The 26355-nt window shown below is 40.6% G+C and overlaps 1 protein-coding gene across 2 annotated transcripts in view; it reads left to right on the forward strand.

Moving 5' to 3' along the window:
- SPOP (speckle type BTB/POZ protein) overlaps nucleotides 1–26355 on the forward strand; it is a 67635-nt gene that overhangs the window by 12832 nt on the left and 28448 nt on the right. The window contains exon 1 of one of the 2 annotated variants that reach the window (XM_049635868.1): nucleotides 7123–7773. The exons of the other annotated variant lie outside the window; for it this stretch is intronic. The gene's annotated coding sequence lies outside the window, so the exon portion shown is untranslated. Of the gene's footprint in view, nucleotides 1–7122; nucleotides 7774–26355 lie in introns of those variants that run through there. 2 annotated transcript variants of the gene reach the window in all.

Consider the following 26355-nt stretch of genomic DNA (forward strand, 5'->3'; position numbering starts at 1 on the left):
TGAAGTCAGAACTTGAGGTAATAAATTTGTAAATCATCTGCTTATGATGGTCTTAAAAGTATCTAAATGACATCATATAGGATAGATTTGATGAAAAGAACTGGAGGTGTGGAAACTGGTTAGCCTGTTCCAGCAATCTGAACAGGGATTGGTGCTCGTGTGCAACTAGGATTGTGGTGAAGGGAAGAGAAGGGAAAGTTGGAGATTTGAGGCCCTGGGAGCCTGTGAGGAGTGGGGGTGGACAGTAGGCCAGGAATGCAAGACAGCTTTGAGATATCAAGCCTGGATGAATGATCGGTCTGTTAGCAGATATAAAATAGTCAGGAGGAGCTGCTTTGGAAAAAAAGATCGTGTTTGGCTTTGCATGTATTGACATTTAGAAGAGGCTGCCTAGCAGGCAGGCAGTTGAATCTATTGCACTGGGTTTTCGAAGAGCAGGTGACGTTTGAAAGATACATCTAGGTCTCATGTATATGAAATTGATTCACCGTGGGAGCGGCAAACTTTATGAAAATAAACACCCAGAGTCTTTATCATAACCTGTTAGGTCCTCTGTGATACGGTTCCTGCCTGTTTCTTGTATAGTATTTTCCTTTGTTTACCGTGATCAAGCTGCACTGGCTTGCTTTGTATTTTTCCAGTATCTCCAGCTAAGTCCTCCTTCAGGGCTTTTGCATTTTCTCATCTTGATTCTTCTTTTGCACTTGGTAGAGGGAATAAGAGTTCAGAGAATAAACTTCAGAAGTTGGTATCTGGGGAGCAGAGAATATTCCAGGAGATCCTTGCCTAGGTGTGAGAGTGCGGATGAGCATTTGAAGTAGAACGGCTGTGGGAGCCATTGAAGTTGAAATTCTGTCGACACAAAGACCCCGAGTCTCATGTTGGTCTTAGTGTACCCCCGCACTCAAATCAAATTGGGTTGAGGCTCAGCCAGTGGTAGCTTCCCTCCACCTCGGTGGTCTGATGATGGTGTGGTGGTGGTGGTGGCGGTGATGGTTGACCTTTGGAATATAAACTTGACCTGATGCTGACTCGACTCATGCCGTCCCGTCACCGCTTACAGAAATGCCCTCTGCATAGGTGAGAAACTTCCTCCAGTGGAAGCTATTGGTAAATTGTTTCAGAAACTTTTGGCTTGAAGAAACAACATGAAAACAGCAGGGAAGTTAATTGCGTGTCGACTTGGATGCATTGTTAGGGACCGCTTCTCTTCATGAGCTGGTGTGTCGCTCCTTAAGTGGTGGTGATCGCAGTAACTGTGAGTAATGCACCACGCACACAAATCCTTAAAAAGGCGTGTGTAATTTCAAAACCTGTAGTGTATTTTTATTTAGAATAAAAAGCTTTGCCTTTTCTGATTATAAAATAATGGGAAAAATAGAAAAAATAGAAAGAAAATTTTAAAAATTTCATGTCGCTAAAAATCTTAAAAAATTTGTTTTTGTTTTTTTTTTGTTTTGAGAGAATGAAAAAGACTGGGAGGAGGAGCAGAGAGAGAGGGAGAGACAGAATCTTAAGCTGGCTCCACGCTCAGCACGGAGCCTGACACAGAGCGCAGTCTCGTGACTGTGAGATCGTGACCTGAGCCAAAGTCCAGAGTTGGATGCTTAACTGAGCCACCCAGAGCCCCAAAAGTGATCTTTTAAAACTCCGCAGAATTCTTCTAGACAGAGTTTTGTTGTATGAATGCACCATATTTGGCCAATTCCCTACTAACGAACTTCCTTGTTCTCTAGCTTTTGCTTATAAATTATGCTATGATGAGCGTCCCTACACATAAATACTTACACACTGATCAGATTGATTCGTTAGGATGGATTCTGGAAGCGGAAGCAGAATTGCTGTGCTAAAGGGTATGCAAGCTTCCACTTTTTTCCTAGTTAGTCTTTCGATATTTTTAGTTGGAAAGATATTTAGACATATTAGAGGACATTTAAAAATCTATTTTATTGGGGCGCCTGGGTGGCTCAGTTGGCTAGGCGACCGACTTTGGCTCAGGTCATGATCTCACAGTTTGTGAGTTCCAGCCCCGCGTCGGGCTCTGTGCTGACAGCTCAGAGCCTGGAGCCTGCTTCGGATTCTGTGACTTGCTCTCTCTCTCCCCCTCCCCTGCTCACGCTCTGTGTCTCTGTCTCTCAATAATAAATAAACATTAAAAAAAATTTTTTTTAAATCTATTTTATTATTCTGTCAGCCATTTCCCCCTTTCCATCTGATAAGCTGTTTTGTTTTGTGTTGTAACTACCTATTCTTAGGTCTCGCTAGACCTACCTAAAGAGAATTTGGGGGTAGGGAAGGACATACATGTAGAAGAATTAAAATACTTGGCATCCCACATTAATTATCAGGTTCTAAGTAACCCCCCTTAACTGCCAAGAAAGCGACAATAAGTATGATAGGAATTCAGAGGGAGCTGAGGTGATCAGGAAATGCTTAAAGGCAAGGCAGAACTTGACCTGGATCCAGAAGGGTAATATTTAAATAGGAGGTAGAAGAACATTCCTGGCTTTCAGAAGAGTATGACCAGATTTGAGGAAGGCACACGATTGTGTGTGTGAGCTGACACATGGGCTTGCAGTCTAACTGATAGACTAATTGGAGAGAAGCGTTCATGTTGTGGTGTCGTGGAGGGGCTTGTATGGGAATTAAGTTATATCCCAGAGGACCAATTTTATTCTCAGCACATCTGAAGTTACTCAGTATGGAACTGTCAGATAAAGCAGATATACAGATATGGCCCAACTTGAATGCATTAAAGTCTCTTTTTTTTTTCATTTTAATTTTTTAATGTTTATTTTTGTGTATGAGAGAGAGACAGAGTGCGAGCAGGGGAGGGGCAGAGAGAGAGCAAGCCACAGAATCTGAAGTAGGCTCCAGGCTCTGAGCTATAAGCACAGAGCCTGGCGCGGGGCTGAAACTCACAAACTATGAGACCGTGACCTGAGCCGAAGTTGACTGAGCCACCCAGGCACCCCTAAACTCTCTTTCTTACAAGAAGCATAGGAGAAGGTTATTTATTTATGTAAGTGAATTATTTAAATAATGAACTTTCTATAGATCTTAAAAGTTCTTATAATAAAAAAATGTTTTTGTAACTGTGTGTGATGATGGATGTTAACTAACCTTATTGTGGTGATCATTTTGCGGTATTACACATATATTAAAATCATTAGGTTGTACACCTAAAGTTAATACAATGTTACATGTCAATTATATCATAAACAAACTTCCCAGTACTTAAACATTTATTATGTAGTTTCACAGATGTGTGGTAACTTTCGTGGATCTCAGTTTCTTCTATAAAATCAGAGTTTTTTTTTAAAATTTTTTTTCCTTAATGTTTTTATTTATTTTTGAGACAGAGAGAGATAGAACATGAGCAGGGAAGGGGCAGAGAGAGAGGGAGACACAGAATCGGAAGCAGGCTCCAGGCTCTGAGCCATCAGCACAGAGCCCGATGCAGGGCTCGAACTCACAGACGGTGAGATCATGACCTGAGCCGAAGTTGGACGCTCAACCAACTGAGCCACCCAGGCGCCCCTATAAAATCAGAGTTTTTAGACAAGGTGCTCGCTGAAGTACTTTCTGGTGCTGAGATTGCTATATAACCTTTCAAGAATACCTTGATTTTATGAAATAAATTGGCCTGCTGTGTGGCTGATACCTTCTAGCTCCTTAGGCACAATAATGCACCCCCACATCTGTGAGAGCAAAAGTCTTTGATTGGATGATTGTCTCCTGGCTTCCCGGGTCTAGAATGATTCACCTTTGGAAATTCAGTTGTTCTCACTTTTTATTTCTAAATGACACGTAGAGATTTTCATTTGAAAGAATTTTATGGCTAAGATTGAGCTTCAAGAGGATGCTGTGAGGTTGAGAGGAATTATTGTAATAGTCAGTTTTAAATTATCTTCCTGTAAATTATCCGTAGGGATTTATTTCATGCTGGCTTCCTCCTTTTATTTTGAATTCACTCCCATGATGACTTAAATGTATGGCTATGCTATGTAAATACATTTTATTATTAGTTTAGACCAGATACAATTTTGGATATGAATCTATAGGAAAAATTACATCATGCATTCCAAAGTAAAATGTTAAGGATTTCTTTTTTACTCTCTGTTTTGAATTTCTTATACCACTTTTTATCTCCTTTTGTGTGGATAATTGAGAACTGACTAGGACTTTTTAAACACAGAGACTTTCTGTTTAAAGTACACAATCATTGGGGTGCCTGGGTGGCTCAGTCAGTCAAACATCCGACTCTTGATCTCAGCTCAGTTCTTGATCTCAGGGTCATGAGTTCAAGCCCCGCGTTGGGTTCTGCACTGGGCATGGAGCCTACTTAAAAAAAAAAAAAAAAAAAAAGTAAAGTGCACAATCATCACAGGGTGATTGATGTATGGAAGTGTTGAATCACTGTATTGTATACCTGAACCTAGTATGACTGTACATGAACTAACTGGAATTAAACAAAAACTTAAAAATAAAGCGTACAGTGAGGTTCACAGCTGATTCGTGGCATATTTTAAGTGTCTCCCACCTAGCATCACATTCTTTTCACTAAGCTGTGCTACCTTGGACCAAAACGTCTTTTAGAGAGACTCAAGGTAAACTGTCATAAGGTGACCACATAGCTCTTCTGACAAGCATTCTCAGGATGCTTTTAACATGATGCAGCCTTCAGAATTCAGGATGCATTCTGCAGTTTTGCAAGTAAACTGATCAGTGTCACCAGAGTTGATTGATCTCCGGGAGGAGTGGCTAAATGATCTCACACGGGGCTGACACATAAACCAGAATGCCATTTTATTAATGTACATTGAGGGGCGGTCTTTTCTGTGACCTAGAAAAACATGTGTCTGCTCAGTCCATTCTCCTTCTAGTGTCAGGGTATTAATAGTAAAAACTAATAATCACTAATGTTTACTGCATGCTTATTATGTCTCAGGCACTGCTCCAAGCATTATACATGTAAGTAAATCATCTGATCTTCATAATAACCTTATGAAGGAAGTATGCTTACCTGTATTTTACAGGTGAGGAGTCTGGGGCACAGAAGGGTTTTTTGTTTTTGTTTTTTTTTTTTAGTAACTCGCCTGAGATCATACAATTGGTAACTACTATGTTGTACTAAGCAAAAGGTCACTTGGTAAGCATAGAATCTTAGCAAAGGGAAGTAAAAATCCTTGAGGGAGGGCCATTTTATCTGGATCATGATATATTCACTCCTTCCTTTTTCGAACGTTTATTGAGCACCTACTGTTTGCTGGGCACTACTTTGACACCAGGCTTATCAAGGTGAATATAACAGTTAAGTGCTACCCTCCTGGGACTCCAGTTTGGTGGGAAAGACAGATAATTACAGCAGCAAGAGATTTACACGTTGAGAGACAGGAGCGTTTAAATCCTACTTGGAGGGATTAGAATAGATGTTACAAAGGTGAAGTAAAGGCAGAATGGGTAGAGGAAACACTATGCAAAGATGTTGTGCCAAACACAAGCTTACTTCGCAGGAATGAAACAAGAAAGCATTGCGTTAATTAAGGTAATTATGTCTTGAACTAATCCAGCTGTTCGTTGTGGGGATTAAGAGAAACAGATGAGTTTGAAATATATTTCTGAGGTAAAATTGACAAGACATGGTGATTGACTAAATTAGGGCGTGGGGAGTGGAGGTGGGGGTAGTGAGAAAGAGTGGGGAGTTAAGGCTAACTCCTCTATATCTAGTTTGAGTACTTGGGTGAATGGTAGGATCACTGAAGACAATCAGGTTTTTGGAGGGGAGGATGGGCTTATGTTTGGACTTGCTGAGTTTGAGATGCCTATGAGATGGGCATCTGATGTCTAGGAGCAGGAAGCTGGTTTGCAGTAGAGAAGAGAGACGCATATACATGGTGGCTGAAGCCATGGGAATTAATAAATTGGGGGCAGTTACGGTGATCTGGATTGGCTAGAAGGCAAGAGCAAAAGTGGAGAAGGGCCAGTATTTCTCTATTTTCAGTAAATCCTTATTTAAGTTTTTAGGTCCTGGTTTGCCTGCTTTTGACTTGGTAGAAATCTTGTCTTTTGAAGTAAGTGCTCTGAATAACTCTTTTATTTATGGTTGTTGTCTTACAGTTTATACAAAACCTGTTTTGTATTTTTATTGCAGTGATGCTTACATGTGAATTTTGTCAAAATTCACAAAGTATGAACAAAAAAAAAGTGTATCCAGAGTTTGGATCCTTTTAAAAGGATCTGGTTAGAACTTTTTATAATCCCAAAACCTCATTTTAACAAGTTTCCCAAATTTTATCACCAGTGCCTTAACCAAGCTCACAAATAGTAAGATGGGTGGATTTAAATTTATTCATTCTCCTCTTACTTGGCTATCACTACTTGAAGGCAGAGAGAGGTAGGAAAGGATCTGAAGAGTCTACAAACTGGATAGTGAGCACGGTACTGACTCCAGTCTCCCCTGCCCCCATACATTGTGAATGATTTCACTATAAATATCTGTGGTATTTAAAAAAAAAATAATTAGGGGCGCCTGGGTGGCGCAGTCGGTTAAGCGTCCGACTTCAGCCAGGTCACGATCTTGCGGTCTGTGAGTTCGAGCCCCGCGTCAGGCTCTGGGCTGATGGCTCGGAGCCTGGAGCCTGTTTCAGATTCTGTGTCTCCCTCTCTCTCTGCCCCTCCCCCGTTCATGCTCTGTCTCTCTCTGTCCCAAAAATAAATAAAAAACGTTGAAAAAAAAATTTAAAAAAAATAAAAATAAAAAAAATAATTAAAAGTGTTTTTCTTTTCGAAGAAAAGAAAGTTTTATTCATCTCCTTCAAGCATTGTAGGAATTGAAATAGAGGTCATAATTTCATTCTAGAATAAGAGAACAGTATCCTCTTAATTGCCAACTATAACAAAGATATTTTGAATTAACGAACTTAACATCAGTTGTGAAAAGTTAAGAGTGTATAGACATATGAGACATTTAGAGAAGTGATTGGGTTAGTTATAAATTATGTGGAAGTCTCAAGGACATTGGACATGAGATTTTGGTAATTTATTATGCACCAAGAGCAACCTAAGACACCTCCCTTTCTCCACTGGTCGGTGCCTTGACTACTGTGCCTTGTATAGTGTTCATTAAAAACTGATACAATGAAAAAAAAACCCAGACTGCTTACTTTTGGGAGTTATTTGCATTACATGATCTGATTGGATAAACTTTTGTGCCAAGTATGGGCAGCAACCAATAAATATGTACTTTGGTTACCAGACTGTCTGTAGCCAGTCATAAGCCATTGCTTTCTTTTATGTCATAGTAGTTTGCCATTTAACATAGCAACTCAACCAAATACTGCTTCAGTTTGTTCTTGACAGTATGTGCAAGCTCAGTATTAAATTGAATGTCTTTGGATTTGATTTTTGGATTAGTTTCAAATAGTCATTTGTTTTTCTGTCCTTGATTCATTGCCACTTAATACCAGTCTCAAATCCAAGAAACATATTCTTGTGTGTCTTGGAAATAGTAGATTGCAGTGGAGGATGTAATTATTTTGTCTCAGTATGAGATCTGCCTCTTTAATTATGTGATTAGAATATTTGCTTTTGTTTGGTTTATAGTTTTTATTTGAAAGCTCTTAACCTTAAATTTTTATCTCCTAATCTGTGGACTTCAGTCTGGTAGATGGGACATTGAACTCCATTAGGTAGAATTTGCCAACACCTGGAAGACTTTAATTTTTCTACAGCTGCAGTCTTAAAGGGCCTACCCAAATCACAGGCCCGCAGGTAAGGGCTTCTTTATTAGTAGTAGAATTTGCGGACCTCTTGCCGGATTTTCTGATAGTATCATAGGCAGGACCCTTGCCAGGTAACCCTTGTACTTGACCTTGTGGTTCCATTTAGTTCAGCTCCCCTTCCCTTTCCCGGTTGATGCCTTGTTGGGATACCTGGAGCTACCTGCTCCGAGTCCAGTGTCTGGAGTTGGGCCCCACTGATCATTTGTAGTGTAGTCAGAGCAAGGGCTGACAAAACCACCCTCTTTTTTTTTAAACCCTCATTTTGAAAAGGATGCTTCTGGCCCTCAGCGTAGGAGGTGCTGGCCTTGGTTAGTTTTGTGTGTGGGTGTATGTAAGGTTGGCCTTGATTTTGAGTGCTTCCGATTGATGCTTAAGGTGGTAAAGTTTTGTGTGGTTCTCGTTAGTGTTCCCCTGAAAGTATAGAAACTGGGGGCAATTTTCTTGAGAGATTCAGTGTTGGGTGTGGGGGTTTTATTCGGTGAGGAAAGAATGTATTGAGAATTATCTCATAGTCGGTGTTCCTAAATTGTATTTCCCTGATTTCTTATAAAAGTAGAGGGAGCTCCTGCTGAATACAAGACATACTGCATTAGATATACTACATTTCCCTGATTCTAGAATAGAAACGGGTTTGTTTTTTTTTTTTCACATTTCAGTGGGTTTTTTTTAAGGTTTTATTCTTGAGAGAGAGAGAGGAGAGGGAGAGAATGCGAGCAGGGGAGGGGCGGAGAAGAGGAAACAGAGGATCCGAAATGGGCTCCACACTGACAGCACAGAGCCCAATGTGAGCTCAAAGTCACGAACTGTGAGATCATGACCTGAGCCGAAATTGGACGCTTAGCTGACTGAGCCACCCAGGTGCCCCAAGTATGTTTTGTTTTTCCCCCCAAATGTGATAGCATACCATAATTGAAGATGTAATGCTTATGGTAACAAATTATAAGAAAGTAAAATGAGAACTTTTGTATATATTTATTTTGTTTTAGAAACTTAGGTACCCTCCCTCCCCCCCCACACACATATCGAGAGTTGCCTGGTGTCCACGTGGTCCTTTGCAAATACTTTCTATTAAACTGCGGATGATGATTTTCAAAGTGGGTGAATACTTTAAAAATACACCAAGAGTTGCTTCCTATGTGCTTTATTAGCAGTTTTACCACCTGTGGAATCATATACTATCCCATTTAATTCATAGGGACTCTTTGCCAGTGACAAAGATAAGGAACTAAACTGATCTCGCTGTTTTCATAAGCCTCTCTGGGTGAAAGTAGCCAGGTTATATGTGAAGGAATTTAGCCGCACATGTTATTAAATCCACATCCTGGTCTAAGAACTGGGTGTCCTTGGGATTCATAGACTCTGTAGTGTGAGTTGCTCACCTACTCTCCTTTTGTTCCCTACCCCAAATTTATTTTCTATCAGTATCTTCTTACCCAGGCATCTCAAGGAAATAGCACTTAAATCTTATAAACAAACAAGTACCACATATCATGTTTGCTATGTTTTTGGCTGAAGTTTGTCCACTTAATTCATAAAAGATATTTCTGACCTTTTTTTTTTTTTCGTCTGAGTCTCGCTGACTCTTCTGCTTAAAGGTTTGTTTATGTCTTTCTGTTTGTATCAAGTGGGTAGATGCTCAAAGGTACAAGCAATTCAGCAGTCACTCGGGGAGCGTGTATATGAGTAAAATATTTGTAGGGCAGGGTGGTAATGTCTATCAAAATAAACAGTGTACAGGCTCTTGGGTTTGCTTGCACATATGTTCAGATACACCTATTTGCTGGGTGGTTTGCTGCAGAAAACACCTGGAAACCACACATCAGAGTACATTGGAATTCTTTGCAACCTTTAGAAAGAATAGGTCTATGTGTACCTCCAGGGAGTGTGAGAGTGTGTGTGTGTGTGTGTGTGTGTGTGTGTGTGTTTGGTACATGCCCTTTTTTTGGTTTTGTCCATTTTTTTGGTTTTGTTTCTAAAGCTACAGAACAATGGTTGTCTTTAGGCTTTGGAAAAGGAAATTGGGTGTTTGGAAGGAAACTTTTACTTTTCATCTATAGCTTCTTACAGCTTCTGAATTATTTGTTTTACATATATGTATATCTTTTAGTTTTCAGAAAGCATATATGAAGAGAAGCAGATATCATTTTAACATTATTTCCAAAGGGCATAGAACCTGCACTCTAAAAGGGACCTTGGGTTGGGGGGGTGCCTGGGTGGCTCAGTCGGTTGAGCGTCCGGCTTCTGCTCAGGTCATGATCTCGCAGTCTGTGAGTTCGAGCCCCGCGTCGGGCTCTGTGCTGACAGCTCGGAGCCTGGAGCCTGCTTCGGATTCTGTGACTCCCTTTCTCTGCCTCTTCCCCACTCATGCTCTGTCTCTCTCTGTCTCTCAAAAATGAATGAACGTTAAAAAAATTTTTTTAAAGGAACCTTGGACAGTCATCCTTAATTTAAGGACGAGAAAACACAAATTTAGGGAAGCATGTGTAACGCCTGCACAAGGACAGCAGAAGCTTATGAATATATTGACTTGTTCTATTCTTATTCTATTTATTTAACTGATGTCCATTTCTCATTGTGAAGAATTGATTTTGGAAGCCCTAATAAAATGCTGACCTTTGTAAGATAGTTCTTAAAATAACTACCTCTGGCAGTAAAGAAAAAGTGTAGTGGTAGCTTACCCACATTTTGTAACTTTGGAGACCCGATTCCTTAAAAGTTAATTTATTTATACATTCTGTAAGTTTTTAATATTTGATTGAATTGGTGTTTAGAGTCCAAAGTTTCCCTTTTTAAATTTTTTTTTTTTTTTTAATTTAGAGAGAGAGGGAGAGAGAGAGAGAATCTCAAGCAGGCCATACTCAGCACAGAGCCCGACACAGGGCTCAATCTCATGACCGTGAGATCACGACCTGGGCTGAAACCAAGAATCGGACACTTAACCAGCTGAGCTACACAGGCGCCCCGAAGGCTTCCCTTTTTGATTTGAATACTTAGCTGACACTTCTAGATTCTTAAAATTGGTTTCACTGAGTTTTCATTCCATCTGGTATCTAGGGGTGAATAAATGGAGAAATAATTTTTGTGACTTCAAAATTTTTGGCTTGCTATTTAAAGGCAGAGTGTACTGTAAAAGATGGCAGGAAAATTGTTCAAAGGATGAAAACTTCTATACTGGGGAGAAGCTCTCAGTTCCTGAGAATATGTGCAGTTCTTCTTTTAACTATAAGCTGAGTCTTTTCCTGGCTCCTCAAGGCCAGAAACATTTTCTCTTTATTCCAACCAAACAAAGAAATTGGTAGTGTTAAGGCTGGTTGGTAAGTTCACCGTGGGACCGGACGTCCAAACTGCATTCAGTGAACATTTTTTATGGTTGACTGACTCTAGGACTCCAGCAATAGCAACATATTTATTAGTGTTAAGATTAGTAATTGGATTTAGGATAAATATCTGTCTTTGCTTGTATAAGTGGGAAAAGTTACTCTTCCAAAATATAATCCATAGGCCTCTCAAAATGGGCACTCTATTTGATAATAATTTGATTATGCTGATAAGATGAGTCTTCTCTTCAAAGGAGAGGGTTTTCGGGAAATAAAGGAGCCTTTTAAAAACATCTGGAGGATCAGAGTCAAATAATGTCTGTGCAGTTATAATCAGCAAAGGTTTGGTTGAATTGAAAGGGAAGAGGTTCATAGAGGGCCAAGAACAAATAGAGTGCAAATTTATCTTTGTAACCCCACATCCTTAGGGAGGAATACAGTCTGTATAGCCACTGTAGTCCTGTTGTGAATGTAGACTGAGCATGGGATCGGATAGTGTGATAGTTGATTTAATTTGAACAGTCACATTAGGTAAGACTAGAAAGCTAGATCGGGGGACGTCAATGTTAGGTGTCTTTCCTGGTTTGTTTCTAGGATCCTTTCTAATAATGGAGATCAGTGAGAAACCAGTTAACACCAGTTCAGGTGAGAGAAAACTGCACAGAAATGGATGAATGTGGAATGTGTTAGGAAGCAAGACCACTTGACAGGACCTGCTGATAGATGGGCCGGGAAAAGAGGGGTTTGGCTTGAGCAATTGGGTAGAACACGATGCTGTTTCAGATTTTAGTCACGGTAGACATCTCAAATAAATATTAGGGAATGAAAGAAATTGTGCTAGCTAGCTATTTATTTATTTAGACAGGTAGGATGTCCTACCTGTTCTTTTTTTTTTTTTTTTAACTTCATTTATTTATTTTGAGAGAGAATGAGAGAGCAAGCAGGGGAGGGACAGAGAGAGAGGGAGACAGAGAATCCCAAGCAGGCTCTGCACTGGCAGTGCAGCGACTGATGCGGGGCTCAAACCCACGAACCATGAGACCATGACCTGAGCTGAAATCAAGAGTCAGACGCTTAGCCAACTGAGCCACCCGGGGACCCTGAAGCTGTGCTTTTTAATTCATTGAGCTTATAGGAGAGGACAGTTTTTTTGGATTCAGGCTACAGAATTACTCTGGCATGTTAGAACATGAGACACTTTATTTAAAAAAAAGAAATTATGGGGTGCCTGGGTGGCTCAGTCAGTTGAGCGTCCAACTTCGGTTCAGGTCATGATCTCACAGCTCTTGAGTTCGAGTCCTGTGTCGGGCTCTGTGCTGACAGCTTAGAGCCTAGATGGGGCCTGCTTTGGGTTTTGTGTCTCTGTCTCTCTCTGTCCCTCCCTTGCTTGTACTCTCTCAAAAGTAAATACATTTAAGAAAAACTTTTAGAACAGAATTATGATTATTAGGTGCTAAAGTATGGAAAGTCATTCTTTTTTTTTTTTTTTTTTTTTTTTTTACTTTTTATTTTAGAGAGAGACAGGTGTGGGAGAGGGGCAGAGGGAGAGAGAGACTCTTAAACAGGCTCCGTGCTCAGCACAGAGGCTGACACAGGGCTCGATTTCATGATCCTGGGACCATGACCTGAGCTGAAATCCAGAATCGGACACTCAACTGACTGAGCCACCCAGGTGCCCCTGGGAAGTCTTTCTTAAAGTATTAGGACATATGATTTGTTCCCAGGGTCCGGCCTTGAAAGTTGGCATGAGCCTATCAACGATTAGCCCAGGTCTCCCTTAATGGTGCTCAGAATTCATTAGATAAAAGAGCATACTTTTGCAACAGATTTGCCACCTAAAAAATGAAATGGGAATTGAAAGCTAGGGTATATAAATATATCTTCTATCAGTTATTTTTCTAGTTCCTACGTGTTGAATAAAAGACCATACCTGATCCAAGAATCACCCAGTCACAGGAATTACGAAGTTTTGGATTAGGAGTTGAAAGACTTGAGTTCTGAATTCAGACCCCTTCATAGCCACGTGACCATGACAGATTCTAACCTCTGAGTTTGTGTTTCCTTATTTGTAAGATTACTCGCTGGGCATGCTTCACAGGGCTGTTAAAACTCCCAAATAAGATCAGGAATGTCCAAGTACTTTGGAGACCGAAGCACACTGACTCATGTTTGTGAGGAAATGGTTCCGTAGCTTAAAGCATTAAACACAGGAGGATCTTGGAGGTCTTTATAACGAAGACCAGGGGGATGGGGTAGTAGTGTGTGGGTTGTACCTCTGTTGTGAATCTTGAGGCTGTGGTTTCCGCTAGGTTGTTGTACCTAACTGTGTGGATTCATTGAGTGGCCTTAGAATTCTTAACCCAAGTGTCTTGTGAAACAGACGACCCCAGATATATTTCAGTGCTATAAAGACAAAGTGTAAAAGGAAGTTTGGTTTCGCTGTCTTATTTGGTAGTTCAAACCGTATTCCTGGCCTTCGTTCCAAAATGAAAGGCAGCAAAATATGGTTCGTATTTTTGACTTTTAAGTGTTCTCCCCTTTAGTTGACCTTTGGACGATGGCGTGGGGGATTTTGTTTGGTTTACCTTGGAGTATCTTTTCCTTAAGAAGTGAAAAGTAAAAATATGCCAGAGGCTTGCTAGCAGTTGAGAGCAACTGTTGGTCAGCAAGAGAATGGAAGGGGGGAAAAGGGTTGGGGAAGGAAAAAAGCAAATGAAGAGGGAGGAAAAAATGTAATTGAAAGAGGAGAAAAAGCTTAAAGTCTCAAGTTTTCTTTTAAAGAATCTGTCTTTGAGTTCAGGCACTAAAATTGGAGGTGATTAAAGAAGAGGGGTTTGGATTAGTCCCTTGAGGGGATGGAATAAAATTAGGGAAGGATGGAGGAGGAGGAGAAGTGTTCAGGAGGTTGGCAGGTAGGATGGTGGGGAGGAGAGAGAAGGTCCTCGGTGGACACCCGATTCCTTTTATATAATAAGGCTTTAGTCTCTGAAGATAGTCTGGATTACTGTATCAGTTGTATTTAAAATGTGCTTTCTTGGGGCACCTGGGTGGCTTGGTTAAGTGTCTGACTTTGGCTCAGGTCATGATCTCGAGGTTCGTGACTTCGAGTCCCACGTCTGGCTCTGCACTGACAGCTTGGAGCCTGCTTGGGATTCTCTCTCTCTTTCCTATCTGTCTGCCCCTTCCCCACTTGTGCGCACACACGCACTGTCCCTCTCTCTCAAAATAAATACTTAAATTTTTTTTTAAATGTGCTTTTGGGGCGCCTGGGTGGCTGAGTCAGTAAAGCGTCCGACTTCGGCACAGGTTGTGATCTCGCAGTTTGGGAGTTCGAGTCCCACATTGGGCTCTGTGCTGACAGCTCAGAGCTGGAGCCTGCTTCAGATTCTGTGTCTCCCCCTCTCTCTGCCCCTCCCATGCTCATGCTCTGTTTGTCTCTGTCTCTCAATAGTAAATAAATGTTAATTTTTTTTTTTTTTTAATGTGCTTTCTTGCTGTCAGGAAGTCAGCTTCCTATATCCTCTGCTTAAATAGGCCCAGTGCTATGTAATTCCCATCAACTGGGAAAAGTACTTTACCAATAAGAGCTCGATTTTTCAATATTAAGATCGGAACTGAATTCATTGGCTTCTTTGGGCTGGATTCAGACTACATTATTATTGTCTACTTAAAATATTTCTCCAATGTCGATTTTTAAAAATCTTTTCTAATTTACTTTTCCTTCTGAATTCATTGTTTTTGAAATGTCTTTTAAAAAGGCAAGCAAAAAGTATAGATTATGACAAACATCTCCAGCTGAAGTCCTCTTTATTTATTTTCTCTGTTCTTTTGCCCACCCTCACTCCCCAGAGACAACCTATTACCACAAATGTAGTGTGCATCCTTGCAGTGTGGTGTGTGTGTGCACACGTGTGTGCACGTGTGTGTGTGAGAGAGAATATATAAATTCTGTTGTAGTGTTTTCGCTGCTTATTGTTTTTCAAGGCCTATCCGTTTGATACATATAAATCTAGGTCCCTCATTTTAGCCATTCAATTTTTATTTCACTGTGACTATTTCAGTTTTTCTAAACCTTTTGATGGATCTTTACCTTGTTTCCATTTATTTGCCATTACAGACAAAACTCCAATGGCCTCCCGTGTATCCCTCATGGTTTCCTTGTCCTCCTCCTCGTTATCGTGGCTGCTTTGGTGGTTTGATTCTTTTTTTTCCCCTAAGTACCTTATTTGAATTCTCCCCCTTGGCGAATACCTCTTTGGTATTCACAGTCATTTGGGGGAGAGGGAGCGATGAGGAAAACCTTTCATAACTTGGAATGCCAACTTCTTTTATTCGAGTTGGAGGCTCTGAAAATTTCTTTTCCTATAGATTCTTTTTGGAATCTGATAAATTTGGCAACTTTTGCATTTCATTATTTTGTATTTTTATTGTCTCATATCCAGTGGCTGTTTTCCATAAACGTCAGTAACTCCTCACTTTTTCCTTTTCTCTCTTCCTCTTTTACTACTTTTTTACGGAGTTCTTCCTCTCTACTAAGGGTAGGACTGTTTAATGATCTCCAATCCAGTTCAGGCAATTCTTGTGTTAGTTTCTAAGTTCAGCATGATCCAGACATAGCTGATATTTATGGAAGAGTTTCTTGGAGCATTCTCAGCCAAATTAAACATTAAAAAATAATAAGCCTTCACCTTATATTAGAATTATTACCGATAAATTTTGTTGAGGGACCATATGTTTCAATGATCAGTGGTTTTCATTTGTAATGTTTTTTGGTCTGGAGTCTTTAATCCACTATACTTTATTCATTATTGCGAGGTTGAGTACATTTTTAATTTTTATGTTCCATGTCTTTCCCCCTTTAAACGTGGATGCTATTCAGAGCTTCGAGCACTTGGAATGCTGAAGTGTTACAAACGAAAACTGTTACTCTTCTCTAATAATACACTCTGCCTCCCGCAAGTGTTTGAGTAGGACTTCCTTGCTTGACAACTAATTTGGGCCGCCACCTCCTATATGAATAGACAGTCATGATATTTTCACCTCACGAATATGTGGACTATCTTTAAGAATTTGAGAAGAATTTATGTGCGAAGGATTTTTTAAAACTTTTTATTTATTTTTGGGGCAGGGAGGGGGGTGCAGAGGATCCGAAACAGGCTCTGCACTGACCCCAGAAAGCCCGACGTGGGGCTCGCACTCACGAACTGTGAGATCCTGACCTGAACCGAAGTCAGATGCTTAACCGACTGGGCCACCCAGGTGCCCGCAAAGTATTTATTTTAAACAATTGATAAGACCTTAATGTGGAAGCCTCAGTAATAAGTATAACTATAGAATATCAGATGCCTGCGTATCTTCTCTCAGATTTGTTCATGTCTTACAATATGGTTCAGGTCCCAAGTACTGTGTTCAGAAAATAACCTTTGGATCTAGATTTACTCCAGCTTTAACTTGGGTGAAGTATTCCATCAAAAGTATAAGCTCCTGTCTGCATGCTCAGACGTATCTGTCATGTCACCCAATGGGCGGTTTTGCTTAGTGAATTATTTCCCGTATGCCACTGTAATCACTAAGTTTGAATGGAGTTCTTTCCCCGCTCTTTATCACATCAGTCCCACAATTTATGCTGGGCAGAAGTGTTCTTGCTTAAAATCTTTCTTTAGAGTAAAATTATGTTCTTACACGATGCACTAACACTATGGAGTTTTGTTTTCCCCTTCGCTTTGAAAACTCTGCCATAAAATATTTTGGTATCTAAACCAAAAGTAATTTTTTTTCTCTCCAACTGTAGTCACCTTCTTGGGATATTTCACCTGGATAATAACAGAAGTCTTCTGTTTCTGTGGGGGTAAAAATACAAAGAACTTTCTTCTTGAAATTGTATTTTGTTTACATAATTCTTTTTCGAAACACCTTACTTTCAGGGCGCCCGGATGGCTCAGTTGGTTAAGCATCTGACTCTTGGTTTCGGCTCCCGTCACGATCTCACAGTTTCATGAGTTCGAGTCCCATATCCAGCTCCTGTGCTGGCAGTGCGGACCCTGCTTGGGATTCTCTCTCTCCCTCTCTCTCTCTGCTCCTCCCCCACTTGCACTGTCTCTCTCACAATGAATACACTTAGAAGGAATAAAACATACTCGTTCAGAAAAACCCAGACGACGTAACAAGCGTAACTAAAGGCAGCAGTCGGTCTTTCATGCTATGCTCTGTCTTGTCAAGGAGTTCCCATGCGGGTATGCCAATGTACAATTGCACCGGCAGTATGACAGAGTTCTTGTCTCTCCGTGGTCTCCCAGCACTGCTGTCATTAAAACAGGTACTACACATTTGTTAGGGAAAACGACAGCTTAGTTTGTATCAACTGTCTATAAGTTTTATCTGTGACTCAGTAAACCTGAAACTTATTAGTGAAATGAACTTTGTTATTGAATTTGGCATGGGGGGGGCACATTCTTCTTTTAGTGTATCTAGTTATGGTCTAACCTTTCAAGAATAGAAATCCAAAAGAAAAAGAGATTAATTCAGCCATTTATTAAATAAGTGTTTACTTCTGGCCTGCCTCGTGCCAGACACGGTCTGGGTGGAAACAAGACAAGAGGCTGCCTTCATACATCCAGATATAGTAGGGTAGGTGACTTTTTGTGCTAAAGAACAAAATGAAGTAATGAAGGAGGAATAGGATTGTGGGCTTGGGGGAGGGGATGACATCTTTAAGGGTGTCCAGGAAGGCCTCATGGAGGTGGTGACTGTTACAGAAAGACCCAACGGTGATGAGGGCACCAGAAGAACATCTAGGGGAAGAGTTACCCAGGTAGAGAAAAAGGCAACTACAGAGTCCTGCGGCAGGAACAGGCCTGTTCTGCCTCAGGAACAAGAGCAAAGAAGGGCAGTTTGGCTGGAACATAGTGAGCTCAGGAGAACATAACGGGAGGTGAGGCCAGAGAGGTAATGAGGTCCAGATTGTGCAGGCTCTTTTCAGCCATTACAAGGATTTTTGGCTTTTACCCAGAGTGAGATGGGAAATCATTGCCGGTTCCATGAATACCAAAAAAATACTTGTATCTTGGCTTTGCTTTCAAAAGCTTTGGGTTATTTCTTGTAATAATTTGGGTTTTAACTAATGGCTGCTGCTGAGTAGCCATACATAGATTTAAACATTTGTGTAAGTACTGCAAATTTCCCTGAAATACAAATCTTAGGTATTGCATTTAAATTCAAAAAAAGGAAGTATAATAGAAAAGACTGTCTGTAGGTGTTCATTCCTAGGTGGCCCTGTGTTTTTACTGAGTTCTCATTATGAATTGTCTTGAGAAAAAAAAAAATCAAGGGACACCTGCCTGGGTGGCCCAGTAGGTTAAGCGTCCACCTTCCTCTCAGGTCATGATCTCATGGTTCTTGAGTTCAAGCCCCGCATCGGGCTCAGTGCTGGTAGCTCAGAGCCTGGAGCCTGCTTCGGATTCTGTGTCTCCCTCTTTCTCTGCCCCCCCCCTCAAAAATAAACATTTAAAAAATTTTTAAGGGGCGCCTGGGTGGCTCAGTCGGTTGGGCGGCCGACTTTGGCTCAGGTCATGATCTCACGGTCCGTGAGTTCGAGCCCCGCGTTGGGTTCTGTGCTGACGGCTCAGAGCCTGGAGCCTGTTTCGGATTCTGTGTCTCCCTCTCTCTGACCCTCCCCCGTTCATGCTCTGTCTCTCTCTGTCTCAAAAATAAATAAACGTTAAAAAAATTTTTTTTTTAATTTTAAAAGAAAAAAAAATCAAGGGTGTATTCTTTGGAAAACATTGTAGTCACCCTTAGATGTAGGAAGATATATACATGTATATGTATGTGTATATATACATATATAGCTACTCTATTAATTTTAATATATGTGTTGAGCATTTTTATTATGAAATATAAAACTTAGAAAATACATAAGATGTAACTATATAGTTTATTTTTAAAGTGAGAGTGCGAGCAAGGGAGGGGCAGAGGGAGGGGAGAAAGACTCTTAAGCAGGCTTCACGCTCAGTGTGGAACCCAATGTGGGGCTTGATCTCATGACCATGGGGTCATGACCTGAGCCGAAATCAAGAGTTGGACACTTAACTGAATGAGCCACCCAGGTGCCCCTTTAACTGTATAAAGATGAATTCTCGGGGTGCCTGGGTGGCTCAGTTGGTTGAGCGTCCGACTTCGGCTTAGGTCATGATCTCACAGCTCGTGAATTCAAGCCCCGCGTCGGGCTCTGTGCTGACAGTGCGGAGCCTGGAGCCTGCTCCGGGTTCTGTGTCTCCCTCTCTGTCCCTAACCCACTTGCATTCAGTCTCTGTCTCTCTCAAAAATAAATAAACATTAAGGTGAATTCTCAAAAGCAGGTACAGCACCTATATAACCACCAACTAGACCTTGAAATATATCCTTGCCGGCACCCAGAAGAAGCTTGCTGTATCGTGTGTTCCTTCTAGATCATAACCCATACTCTTGTGCAGAGTCTGGCATTTGTGATGATCATTTTCTTTATGATTTTACCACCTAGGATTCCTTGCAGACCATTATGGTTTGGTTTTGTCTGGTTTTGAACTTCATATAAAAGGACTAATACAATATGTGTTCTTTTGTGTCTTCTTTCAGAATCTAACAATACTTTTGTAACTTTCATTCATGCTGTTATGTAGAACCCTAGTTTAATTTCATTGCCATATAGCATTCTGTCATACGAATATACTGTTATTTGTGTGTCCTTTCTACTGTTGACGTTTTTTGGCTCTTGAGAGCGTGTTTGCCTGTTACGCTGCTGTGAACATTCTTGTTTATGTGTGCTGATGGATGTGCAGGAATTTCTCTGGGCTGTATTTGGGAGTGGAATTGCTCGATCTTTAGTTTTTTAGATGATAAACTGTTTTTCTTTTCTTTTTTTTTTTTTAACGTTTATTTATTTTTGAGACAGAGAGAGACAGAGCATGAACGGGGGAGGGGCAGAGAGAGAGGGAGGCACAGAATCGGAAGCAGACTCCAGGCTCTGAGCCATCAGCCCAGAGCCCGACGCGGGGCTCAAACTCGCGGACCGCGAGATCGTGACCTGAGCTGAAGTCGGACACTTAACCGACTGAGCCACCCAGGCGCCCCGATAAACCGTTTTTCAAGACTGCTTGTATTAAATTGTCCTCCCACCAACAGGGTGAGAGGTGTCCCTGTTCTTCCCAGTCCTCACCAGCATTGTCAGACTCCTTAAATTTTGCCAATCCATTGGGCCCGAAAATGTTCACTGTAGCAAATTAACTGGGAAGCCAAAGCCTGAAACTTACAACAATATTTTTAATGTTTTTACTTATTTTTGAGACAGAGAGAGACAGAGAGACCAAGTGTGAGTGGGGGAGGGGCAGAGAGAGAGAGGGAGACCCAGAATCTGAAGCAGGTTCCAGGCTCCTAACTGTCGGCACAGAGCCTGATGCGAGGCTCGAACTCCTGAACCATGGGATCATGACCTGAGCCAAAGTTGGACACTTAACCAGCTGAGCCACCCAGGTGCCCCAAAGCCTGAAACTTTAAAAGAGAGAGAGAGAGAGAGAGAGAGAGAGAGAGGTACTAAAGGTATTGGTTTCTTTTTTAAGAGTCACCGATACTCAGAGCATTTTCATTTCTTAGAGTTGGTTACCATCTTCTGCCGAGGAGAACTTACGAAGTCTTAGGAGGTGTTTGTCTGTCTACCCTTAGGGGGTCAGGAACCCTGTCTTTTTTTTTCTTTTTTCTTTTTTTTACCATTGTGTCTGAAAGAGTGCCTTTCACAGTTGGTGTTGAGTAAATATTTATCAAACGCATTCATCCTGACTTGCTTACTCTTAAATCTTATGTTCAAAACGGGCCTGTTCTAGTGTCAGTAGTGGAGGACCGTTTTTGGTGAGGGCTCCTTCCATTATTGATAGTAACCAGACTGGTTTAGGAAAATACGAGAAGCTTATTTGTACCGGGGTCCCAGTTAAAGTTAGCGTTTACGTTTTCAAGCAAAGTTTCTGTTTTCAAGGAATCACCCGCAGTGTAGGCAGTATTCGTGTCCCACAAAAGGGGGGAGGTAGTGCTAGAATTTTCTGCTTATGTTAGGCCCCTAGAAGCCTGGCAACTACTCTTACCCCTGTTTCTGTTTTCAGTTACTTTGTAGGCGGTGATAGAGTATTCGGGTGGTGGTGGTTAGCCAAGATATCTCCCCGGTCTTCAGCAGGAACCTTGCGGCCACCACTCGCTGAAACCATAGGATACGTGGCTTTGTTTAAGTGTATCTTGCTTTAGTGTAATTGACCCACAGAGCACTTTTTATAAAGGGTATTTTACATGAACACAAAATAAGTCTTTCAGCAGTTTGTGAGTACTAACAAAAGTGGCAGTGACCCCCCTCCACCCTCCCTTGTACACGCTGACACGGAGCAAGCTGCTTATCTCATTTTTGCTGCACTCATAGGCCAGTGGGTGAGGAGAATTCGTTTGGATTTTTCGGACTTTTGTATCTAAGTATAATCTTTTTGAGAGATGACTTAAAGATAGAATAGCCAGAACTAGGATAAAATAGAAGAATGGTAATTTTGACTAGTAAATCCTAGCAAATGTATCACCTGCTTTTATAAGATTTTCCCTTTCAGAACAGCCAAAGTAAGTAAAGACTTGTAGGAGATTCAGAATCTGGTTAAGTCTGATTCATCATCTCTATTTCCAACAGAGATTTCCTGTTAGACAAGACAAGTTACACTCTTTTCTACTGACTTAACTTTGTTGAGTTTTTGCATAGTTTTATTAAAAAAAAATTTTTTTTTTAACGTTTTATTTATTTTTGAGACAGGGAGAGACAGAGCATGAACAGGGGAGGGTCAGAGAGAGGGAGACACAGAATCTGAAACAGGCTCCAGGCTCTGAGCTGTCAGCACAGAGCCCGACGCGGGGCTCGAACTCACGGACCGCGAGATCATGACCTGAGCCGAAGTCGGCCCCTTAACCAACTGAGCCACCCAGGCGCCCCGCATAGTTTTATTTTAAACAACATGAGGCAAAAAGCAGAATGAAATGCACAGAAATATTTACCAAGACTTTAGAAAATGCACGTCTTGAGTGTAATCTACTGTTTCATTTCAGTGCAAATGGTATGAATTGGGAGTTGTATAAGGTAAACATGTAAGGTTTTTTTGTGGGTTTTTTTGTTTTTTCTTTTTTTAATAATGAGCATTACAGTGTTTAAAAAAAAAAAAAACATTTTTCACAGGTGGCTTCAAAAGAAGTTTTATTCTAAATATTCTTTCCTGGAGTAAACCATGGCTGTTTGTTCAGATCTCTGGTGACTGGTAGCATATAATATAAGGCTTTACACTAATGGTGGAAAGGAGAAAAGATGTTTGGATTTAAATTTGTAATCAGTGGTTGATAACACATGGTACGGAGACCTTAGAGTGAGATTATTTTTCTCCCTAGAAAAGATCTTCAGGGAGATTAAAATTACAGTTTATGAAAGGAAATACCTTAAAGCAAGTCTTCGGTTTCATTTTACTCTGTTAAAGGCGTTTGATTCTGAACAGATTGCCTTTGTGTGTGAATGCAGAGCTCCTCTCTCTATGGGTAACTTAAAAAATGCTTCTGTCATTCTGGCTAGCATCTTAAAATTTTTACTTTTTTGTATGAGATTCATGCCTCAAATGTTTATGCATGTTTTTACAGAGTTTTATTGGGTAAAATGGGTATTACTACATTTTAGTCTTTTAAAATCTGACACACATTGTTGGGAGCCAGGAAATTCTGTTAAGACAGACATTCTGTCTAACTTTCCCCTGCTTTGTCTGCCTGTGTGGTTTTACTTTTTCCTTGTGTCATGAATTTTGGAATGAACATTTATTTAAAGCTGAGAACTTCCTGCCTTTCCTTTGTTCCGCTTAGTTTAGTTAGAACCTTAACGTTAACATAGGGATTGGCTTATTTTTAATAATTTTAGGAGAAGAGAGAATTTATGTTCTGCAGATGGTTTGTAGGTAAGGAACATGGATGTGGATCCATGTGAACAGTCAACAGATTTAAGACCACAGTTAAAGGAGATTAAAGCAAGAATATACTTCAGTGTCTCTTCTTCTTCCTCTTCCTCTTCCTCTTCCTCTTCTCCTCTCCTCTCCTCTCCTCCTCCTCCTCCTCCTCCTCCTCCTCCTTCTCCTCCTCCTCCTCCTCCTCCTCCTCCTCCTTCTTCCAGAAATACTTTTCCTTTTATTTCAGAGGAAAGGAAATAAAGTCAGCCACTTCCCACCCCCAACCCCTTAGCTCAGTCTCTCTTTCATAGTCGAAGGGAGGTCCAAGTGCCTCTCATAAGGAACAGTATCTCCAGAGAATACTGAATTCTGTACTTCTGGACAGTAGTAGTTAATGCTGTGCTGAAGAGAATTGGTTGCCCTTGTAGTATACCAAATCCCCTGGGGGTGGATAGGCCTTTTCAGCTTCTAAGTTAATGAACGTATTCCAAATAGTATACCCTACGACCCGTTTGGACGTTCTTTGGTATGTATTCCGTGAACTCTTTCTGTGGCCAAATTATGTTAGCAAGAAATATTTTTAAATGGCTTGACTAAAGTATAGGTGGCCAAAGAGAACTGCATGTTGAATTTGGCTTCTAGAATAGCCAGAGGACTCTGTGGGGTTACACAACCTCTGCCTGTTTGTTTCATGAAACGAGTCTTCTGTTTTTGAATTCCTTGCAGATTGGACACACTTAAATTGTATTAGGGCCAAGCCTTTCGTCTGTTTACTATTGAATTTTATAAGGTTCTTCATAGTTTGTAGTTGAGGGGAGAGGGTGAAAAACTAGAACCTCCCAAATCTCGAAACAGCTTTGGGAATATAATTATATAATAAACATATCTTCTTAGCCATAAGGTTTTTTCCCTCTTCCTCCTCCTCCTCCTCCTCCTTTTTTTAAATTCTGTTCTGGCTCTTGTTTTAGAATGAATTTTCTCAACCTAGAGAAGAAATCTTTGATAACACGTGGGATGTGTTAAAATCTTCATCTTTCCTAAATTTGCTCTTTGTGGCCCTAGAGGTTTTTGCCCAAACCATCGGTGGAATCATCACATTAATATCATTTGCGAAAAGAGAGAGACTGCTGATTATTTGGTTCTGTCTATATAACTTCATTTCTAAAGGTGTTTTCCTTTAGAACTGAGATCCACTTTGAAGTGAAATAGTCCTTTTATAATCAGGTTTGTTTGCTGATTTGGATTCGTATCATTCCATTCTCCCAAATGATGGATTTTGAAAGTGATGTGTGGAGAAGTTTCATCTGATGAACCCTATCTGCCTTTTTCTTTTTTTCTTTTTTTTTTTTTTTAACGTTTATTTATCGAGAGACAGAGAGAGACAGAGCCATGAGCATGGGAGGGGCAGAGAGAGAGGGAGACACAGAATCGGAAGCAGGCTTCAGGCTCTGAGCTGTCAGCACAGAGCCCGACGCAGGGCTCAAACCCACAAACCGCAAGCTCATGACCTGAGCTGAAGTTGGACGCTCAACTGACTGAGCCACCCAGGCAGCCCACCTTTTTTTTTTTTTTTTAAAGCAGTTGGAGGAATTGGTGGTGATTGTCCCCCCACCAAGGGTTCAGTAATTAACAACAGCAGCACATCACCTGACAGTATTAGCCCAGACCTTGAGAAACATGCTTGTGGCAGCCGTGATTTGTTGTGCTGGATCCCTATCCAAGTGGAGGCAAGATGTTGCTATGTAGATGCAGTTAGCTCAGTAGTCATTTTTACCTAAATTAAAAAAAAAAAAATGCGGGAAGTCTTTCTTTAAGGTCTGAAGGGATGCGGTCCTACAAGGCTGTGAGTGGCATCTGCCCCTTTCCAGGACAGACCTTTGTGTTTGGAACAGAGCGTGCGTTGCATTTGCCCTGATATAGTTTGGGGATCGTGAACTATGCTAACATGTCTATATCAACAACTCTTACACAATTGATAGTTTTTAGGGAGAGGGATTAATTCCTTGGCCCTTAAGTTAAATCGGCAATAAATTTTTTTTTTGCTCTTTTTCTGCCAAGTGGAAGAGTTTCATCCAAAGTGAGAATAATTCCATATTTTAACCTTTGAGCTGGTTGCTAAGGTCTCCTTGGGGACAAGGACACTTTGCAGTTATTTATAACCTGTAGAGAAGGGCTATAAGGCTGTAAACAGCCCCCACACACCGAGGTTTGGAAATCAGTAGGAGCTGTCTGTTGGTTATCCCACTGCTTTCCGCGACCTGATATTCTTTCATGTACCTTCTTGTTCGTTTATCTTCATCGTGGCTTTGTCTGGATGAACCTTACCAGCCAGGCTACTTCTGCAAATCTCGATCTTGTAACACTTAGATGGATGAGAGGGCAAAATAGCCTTTTTATGTTACGACAGTGTATCTAACTCTTAAAATTCATTTCAGCGTTTCTGCTTGCCTAAGATATCTGTAAACTGGGGAATCTTAACGGTACTGACCTGCATACATACTAGTATACTTGTTTCTGAGTTTTTCTTAAATACATAGTTGCAAGAATAATTCAACTCTTAATTTAACAAATATTTGGCTATGGCAGAAGATACGTTGTACAAATTAGTCTGGCACAGAAAAAACTTAGTTATGTGTCTAGACATGTTTCAGAGATAGCTCTGTCTCTCTATATTTATAGATGTACATGTTTATATGTGTATATATTTAATGTTCAATATCTTTTCTCTACATGCCCGTTTCAAGGGAATCAAACCTCATGTCAGATATGCAAATTTAAGATCAAACTTAAGTAAATGTTAAGGATCCGATTCAGTTTTATCAATATATTGAGATTTTATTACATAGAATTTAACCTGAAAGAACGTTCTCTTCAAGGTCTAGCCTGAGTTCCTGGCGGCTGCTATAATGGTATTTTCTGTAACCAGGATTGACTTGTTCTGAAGAATGTGCTTACGTTACTGTTGTTTTGTGGATTTAGGAACTCCCCATTTAGCTGTACAGGCTTATGTTTTCTCCCAAGTTTTCTTGGACTTTTCTTTTTCTTTTTTTTTTTTTTTTTAATCAGAGGAGGGTATAGTTTTGTTTTGACATACTGAATGAGTTCTTTAAAATCGGAGTGAGATGAATCAATACTTTTCTTTTTGAGAAGGTTTTATTGTTTTAAAAGTGTTCCTGGATTCCTGTAGTTCCTATTCATTCAATAACTCCCAAACTTTAGCCTTGTAACTAGAGCTCATTAAGGAAAAATAGGATCCCAAAAGACAGCCGTCTAGTTATCAAC

The sequence above is a fragment of the Panthera uncia genome, chromosome E1 (genome assembly GCF_023721935.1).
Source record: "Panthera uncia isolate 11264 chromosome E1, Puncia_PCG_1.0, whole genome shotgun sequence".
Taxonomy (NCBI): Eukaryota; Metazoa; Chordata; class Mammalia; order Carnivora; family Felidae; genus Panthera; species Panthera uncia.